We start from the raw sequence: 8,095 nt of genomic DNA, 5'->3' as shown, positions 1-8,095 counted from the left end.
TTCCTCCAGATTGATCTACAGATTCAACACAATTCCAGTCAAAAAAAAGGAGAGTTTGTGTAGAAATTGACAAGGTTCTAAAATTCATATGGAAAAGCCAAAATACTTAGAATAGCTAAAATAACTTTGAAAAGGTTGGAGGACTAATGATACCATGTTTTAATACTTAAGATAAAGCTACAGTTATCAAGACAGTGATACTGATGTGAAGATACAAATAGATCACTAGTACAGAATAAAGACTCCAAAAGTAGACCTAGACATACAGAGGCATGTGACTTTTATTAAAAAAAAAATTTTATTTATTTATTTGAGAGAGAGAGAAAGCAAGAGACATAGCACAAGCAGAGGGGAGGGGCAGAGGAAGAAGGCGAAGCAGACTCTCAGCTGAGCAGGGAGCCTGATGAGGGGCTCCAACCCAGGACCCTGGGGTCATGACCTGAGCTCAAAGCAGATGCTTAACTGACTGAGCCACCCAGGTGTCCTGGCATGTGACTTTTTAAACAGATGTGCTCAGGCAATTCAATAAGAAAGGCTAGTCTTTCCAATAAATGGTGCTAGAATAATTGGATCAATACATTAAAAAACTGAACTTCGATCCATATCTCATACCATATATAAAAATTACTTAAAAATTTTTTTTTGGTCTTAATTCCAGTTTAGTTAACACACAATGTTATGTTAGTTTCACGTGTACAATACAGTGATCCAACAGTACCACATATTACTCAGTGCTAATCAAGATAAGTTTAATCTTGGGGCACCTGGGTCGCTCAGTTGTTAAGCGTCTGCCTTCGGCTCAGGTCATGATCCCAGGGTTCTGGGATTGAGCCCTGCACTGGGCTCCCTGCTCAGCGGGAGGCCTGCTTCTCCCTCTCCCACTCCCCCTGCTTGTGTTCCCTCTCTCCCTGTCTCTCTCTGTCAAATAAGTAAATAAAATCTTAAAAAACAAAAGACAAGTATACTCTTAAACCCCTTCACTTCTTTCACACATCCCCCCATCCACCTCCCTTCTGGTAACCATCTGTTCTCTATAGTTAAGAGTCTGTTTTTTTGGTTGCCTCCTTTTTTCCCTTTGTTTGCTGTTTTATTTCAAATTCCACATCTGAGTGAAATCATATGGTATTTGTCTTTCTCTGACTGGCTTATTTCGCTTAACGTTATACTCTCTAGATCCATCCATGTTGTTGAAAATGGCAACATTTCATTCTTTTTATGGCTGAATAATATTCCGTTGTATATATCTTCTTTATTCATCTTCTTTATTCATCTATTGATGGATACTTGGGCTGCTTCCATAGTTTGGCTATTGTAAATAACACTGCATAAAACATGGTGAGATGTCACCTCACACTTGTCAGAAGAGCTAAAATAAAAAACTCAAGAAACAACAAGTGTTGGTGAGGAAGTGGAGAAAAAGGAGCCCTCGTGCACTGTCGGTGGGAATGCAACCTGGTGCAGCCACTGTGGAAGACAGGATGGTGGCTCCTCAAAAAATTAAAAATAGATTACCATGTGATTCAAGTAATCCTACTACTGGGTATTTACCCAAAGGAAACACAAACACTAATTTAAAGGCATACATGCACCCCTATGTTTATTGAAACAAATTATTTTAAATGCACCAAAGACCTAAATGTAAAATCTACAGCTATAAAACATCTAGACAAAAGCATAGGAGAAAATACTTGGTTCCTTGGGTTAGGCAAAGATTTCTTAGCTACACCACCAAAAACACAATTAATAAAAGAAAAAAAATAAATTGGCTTTGTCAAATTTTTTAACTTCCATTCTTAGGCACTGCTAAGAGAAAAAAAGCCTCATACTTGGAGAAAACATAAAGAATGCATTTTTTTAAGCCCTCAAAATTCAATAGTAAAAAAACAAATAATGTAATCATTTTAAATTGATTAGAATACTTGAACTGATACTTCACTAAAGAAGATACATGTATAGCAAATAAGCATATGAAAAAATGCTCCACATCTTTAGTCATTAGAGAAGTGCAGATTAAAACCACAATGAGATGCCACTACACGGCTATTAGGATGGCTAAAATTAAGAAGACTGACTGTACCACTAAAGTAACATTGTGTGTCAGATATGCTCAAATATTGCACCGATGTGGGTGGGGCTAGAGTGTATTCTGCTAAGCAAAATAAGTCAGTCGGAGAAAAACAAATACCGTATGATTTTACTCATATGTGGAATTTAAGAAACAAAACAGATGAACATCGGGGGAAAAGGGAGAGGCAAACCATAAAACAGACTCTTAACTATAGAGAATAAACTGAGGGTCAATGGAGGGAGGTGGGCAGGGGGTGGGCTAAATGGGTGAGGGGTATTAAGAAGGGCACTTGTTGTGATGAGCATTGGGTGTTGTATGTAAGTGATGAATCACTAAATTCTCCTGAAACTAGTATTACACTATATGTTAACTAACTGGAATTTAAATAAAAAACCTGAAGCAAAGAATTTTAAAAAATTTTTAAGTGATGAAAAAACTTTTTTAAAAAAGACTATACCAAATATTGACAAGAATATGGAGTACTGCAACCCTTACCCACTGCTGATGGAAATGTAAAGTAGCAGAATTGCTTTGGGAAAAAGTTGGCAATTTTGGAAAGTTAAGCATAGACTTAGCATATGGTCTCACCATTTTATACCTACATATTTGCCTACAGAAATGAAAGTACATATCCATACAAAGATTTATATAAGAATGTTCATAGTGGCTTTATTATAATGACCTAAACTTGAAACAACCTGAATGTCCATTCATAGGTAAATGTATAAACAAATTGTAGCATACACATACAATGGAATATTACTCAGCATAAAAATGAATTACTATTGATTGGTACACACAGTAACATAGATGAATGCAAAAAAATTATGCTAAGTGAAAGAAGATGAACAAAAAAGAGTACGTACGACACAATTCCTTTTACATTACATTTTAAAAACTAATCTATAGTGATAGAAAATAGTTCAAAGATTTCTTGGAGACATTGGATAGGGAAGACAGGGAGAACTGAGGGATTACAAAATACTTTTGGGTGTGATGGATGTGCTCACTATCATGATTATGGTGATAGTTTCACAGGTAAATAAGTTAAAATGTCACTGTATACATTAAGTATATGCGGCATATTGTATGTCAATTATACTTCAATAATGCTATTAAAAACAAAACAGAATACAAAATGTAGTTTCCACAGCCTGTAGAATGGGAAATATCACTTGAAGTTTCAAACCCGGCATCAATATTAAGAATTACTAACATTCATAACAACTTCCTAACTTCTAAAAAGTCTGCAAAGCCTGAAATAAACGGAGATTTGGAATTATAATACTTTATCACTAATAGTCTTATTTGCGCCATCAATTTGAGAAGGACTATATACAGGAATCGTGGAGTAAGAGTCCAGCCTCCCTGAAGTTTTAACTTAAACACATAGACCACAGTGCATTTCAGTGAGTTGTTTTAGTAACCCCACCTCTGAAAGTATTAACCAACCATTAGGTACCTACTATCCTAGCCAGTCAGTGGGGATAGAAATCCATTGCCTTAAAAATAGGATGATCTATATTAGAGGTCATTCACTGTACTTTGTGCCATGCCTACCATGTATACTAGGCATATAGGAGTGAGTAATAAGGTCTCTGCCTTAACAGACTCATAGTTTAGTATTATCTTGATATCAATAAGCAATGCCATTGTGTCATGAATATAATTTAGTAGACATATTGCTAAAGAATAAGATGCAACCATATAATTATAGAAATAATTGCTGTGAATTTATAGGGAATATGGCTTTATGCCCATGGAAGAATAAAGATTACTGGATTATGGTTTTGATTTGTGAACACCCTGTGAATCAGATACTCTGACACAAAAGAGATCATCAACAGTGTACAGCTGGTACAAAGATAGAGGGAAAATATAATACTGTGTAGCAAATTATCTATTCACTAGGCTCAATCACCTTTCATTTGAATTTATTTTTGCCAAATATGAAAATTGCTGTTTCCATATAGACTTTCCTTTGACATCTGTAGAATGTTTTCAGGTTGATTCATTACCTTGGTGATAGACTTCAAATTCTATTTCCAGGCCTTTTTTTTTTTTCTTTTCTTCAAATTTCAGGATCAAGATTAACTGCCTATCTAATCATTTCTCATCATTCACATAGACATGTCCTAGTTTATGGTCGGCAAGTTTAAATGAACAAATGCATCTAAGGGGTGTAGTGCAAGTATAATGAGTGTAATTAGGTAGGCACTTCCTTATAATTACTTTGTAAATTTTCACAATAACCTTTATTCCTATCAACAAGCCATTACATTTTTTTGCACTTAACCCCTGCTCCTGAAATTTGATTTAAATTCTAAATGCTCTGGCCATATCTAAATGCTCTGGCCACAACACAGAGCAAAAAATAGATAGGCAAGTTAAGCTAGATACAGTAAATTTGAGTGATTTATATTCTGGTATATTGCTAAATGAAAGTTAAATCACTATTCAGTCCTAAATTGGTCTCTTTCACTAGAAGTGAAAAAAATGTGATTCAACTAATACATTGTACCTCTGTTTAATATGCCCATGTTTAACTCAAAGGGCTTTGGAGAAATTCTTGAGATGTCTCAGGTCATTCTATAATTTCAAATTTTCCACCAAATAGTGTTAAAAGAACATACAATAGAAAAATTATATTCCGAGTCTCGTAATACAAAATAACCTATTATTTTGAAGACGTCTCATTTGGGCTAGCAATTTGATTATCATGCTTGTGATACAAAGCTTCCAAAGAGTGTGTCTCACTTTTCTCCTCCTTGGTCGGCATCCATCACAGCAAGCACACTGATGCTGTAAAAAGTTATTTCTACCATCAACAACCAAAGTGAAGTCAATACAGACTGATTTAGCTTACTGGAATACATTCTTCGTATAAACAGACATCAACTTGACTTTTAGTTTTCTATTCCAACTTGCAATAAACTGAATGCCTGTCGCTGCTCTATGGATGTTCCTAGTATCATTATAATACTGTAATTAAGCAAATTTTATGATATTGAAGTGAATGAATGAGACTGAAATGTGAGCTTTCTTTGGGAATTTCCGGAATGCACTCTAAAATCAGCAAGAGGAATGAAAACAAAATCTAGTTATAAGCATTTTGTTCTCTTTCTAGATACATTTTCACTAAGAATACAACAATGCTAGTTTTTATCTTTTTCCAAAATAAAGACAAAATGTTCTAAACAGGAATTGATCTATGCAGGGTTGTGTAGAGAATTACAAACAGCACATTTATTTCTCCTCCAGTGTTCTCTGCCCTCTTAATTACATGTTTCAACTGCCTTAATGTTACTTCTCTTGGGAATTTTCCATTAACCGATCAATCTGTCCATTAGGATATTTTCCCTGATATAATATTGCACTTCTACTCTCATTTGCTATTTTCCCCCTATTAGTGTTAATTAGGTCTCATTGGATCAGAGAGAATAATTCTGTGCCATCTTGGCATTCTCTCTCAAATGCTGTACACAATGATGCAAAGCCTTATTTATTATGCATTGAATACTTTTAAACTGTCCTGAATAATTCTGAGATTGTAATTATGTTGACTTGCCCTTCTTTGAAAGTTCTTGAAGTTTCTGAGTTTTTCAAAGCTAAGGTATTATAAATTTACTATAATACTTAGAAAAAAAAAAGTTGATTTCCAGGTTTCCACACCAATGATTCCTGATTGTAGCCAGAGAAGAAAGGAAGGAAGGAAGGAAGGAAGGGAGGGAGGAAGGAAGAATGGAGGGAAGAATGGAGGAAAGAAAGGTGGGAGAAGGGAGGGAGGAAAGGAAGAAATATCTTTTACTCAAACCACCTTTGACCTTCAATAAATACTGGCTATTGATAAGTATAGCATTGTTGGATGATGGAGGGAAGAAATACAAATATGTCTTACTTCCATAGGATTTAATATGTGACATGGGTTGCCATATAATTTAAGTAGCTATGAGAATCCATGTTTGAATTCTTCTAATAATTGCTAAATTATAAGTCAGTGCATAAAAAAATAAGTGAGGGGACTATTTTAGGTTAAAAGGGGCAAAAAAAATCTAACAATTAAATACAATGTGAGAACCTAGTTTGAATCCTGTTCTAAACAAACCAACTGTAATGAGACATTTTTGAGACAACTGGGGCAATTTGATTACAGACTGGGTGTTACATGATACAAAGGAATTATTGTCAATTTGTGAGGTATGATAATGGCATTATGATTATGTAATAAAATTTCTATGATTCTATTGGCACATACTGAGTTAGTTAGGAATGAAATGGTATGCTGTCTGAGATTTGCTGTAAGGCATTTTAGCAAAGAAAAAAAAGGACGTGGGAAAATAAAGTAAATAAAATAAAACTCTGATAATTGTTGGCTGTTCTAAATGATACATGTGGAATTTCATTATTGCATTTTCTACTTTTGTGTATACTTAAAATCTTCATAACATAAAAATGTTTTAGATAATACAAAAGTAATATATATTCAATATGTAAAATACAAGTAATGCAAGACATGTGTAAGTCAAAATCCAAAAGTCCTCCCTCACCACAACCCACAGGAGGAAACCACTATTAATTTGGTGTGTATATCAACATGGACATTTCTACCCATACATACACCTATATAGAGATATTTAATATTTTCACAGAAATGCCTTTTTACCTTTCCTTTATTAAAACTATTTCTTGGACATTTTTCCATGTTGGTAAATTGAGATCTACCTTATTCTCAGTAACTGATGCAGAGTATTCCATTGTTTGGATATTTTGCATGGAGGCTATTTTTACAATTCCATATGGATGAATATTTAGTCCGTTCCCAGTTTTCAACTATTAGCAAATTTACAGGGAACTTCTTTGTGCATACCTCTGTACATATGTGTGACCATGTCTATAGGATGAAGTTTTTATAGACTTGAGAGGCAGTCTAAATTAGCGTAGAAGGGTGTGGAACACTACAGGCAGGTTCCCTGGTCCTAATCTCAGCTCTGTCACTGATGATCTGAATAATCTTGGGCATCTGTTTAATTCTCTGTATGTCAGGTTTTCCTTCTACAAATAGGATTAATGATAATTGTATTCATTTCATAACATTGTGAGAATAAATAATACATAGAAAGTGTTTAGAAGAGCTGTGATCTCTTCCTGGTTCCTGCTAATATTTGGTCTTTGCCCCTGTTTCCTGACACAGAGTTCCTAAAATCCTTGTAATTTCCTGAGAGATAGGAGTATCTGACACAGAACTTTTAAATCCTTCAGCATTTCCTAGGTAATAGAAACATCTTTTGTTCTAATGAGGTGATTCTTGGTGGGCTTTTGGACAGAGGCTGGCCACTGCAAAGATCAAGGCATGATTAAAAGCTTGTAACCTTCAGTCCCACTCCCCTCTCACCTCCCTATTCTCCGGAGAGGGGAAAGACACTGGAAGATGAGTTAATAATCAATCGTGCCTACATGATGAAGCCTCCATAAAAATCCCTAAAGCACAGGATTTGTGTCACTGCAGCTCCAAAGTAAAAGAAGTTCCTGTACCTAAGACCTTTCCAGACCTCACCCTTGTACCTCTTCATCTGGTTATTCATCTGTATCCTTTATTACATCCTTTATCCTAAACTGGTAGATGTAAGTAAGTGTTTCCCTGAGTTCTGTTGGTCAGTCTAGTAAATTATTGAACCCAAGGAGGAGGTCATGGGAACTTTGAATTTATAGCTGGTTAGTCAGAAGTAGAGGTTAACAACCTGGGCTTCGCTACTGATATCTGAAGTGGGGGAACTCTTGTGGGACTGAGCCCTTAACTGGTGGGATCTGACACTAACTCCAGGTAGTTTGAATTGTACCTACTCCAGGTACAACTGAATTGTACAACACCCAGCTGGTGTCAGAGAATTGATTGATATGGGAAAAAAACCCAAACGCCTGGTCACAGAAGTGTTCTGTGTAAATGAAAAGAGTAGGAAAAAACAGAGTTTTCCTTTAGTTGGTAGAGTATTTTTCCTTCTTATAAAACAGCTCATAACACATAGAGGA

Source organism: Ailuropoda melanoleuca, chromosome 7 (genome assembly GCF_002007445.2).
Source record: "Ailuropoda melanoleuca isolate Jingjing chromosome 7, ASM200744v2, whole genome shotgun sequence".
Classification (NCBI taxonomy): Eukaryota; Metazoa; Chordata; class Mammalia; order Carnivora; family Ursidae; genus Ailuropoda; species Ailuropoda melanoleuca.
The sequence above is the reverse complement of the archived record's forward strand: the minus strand, read 5'-3'. Positions refer to the sequence as shown.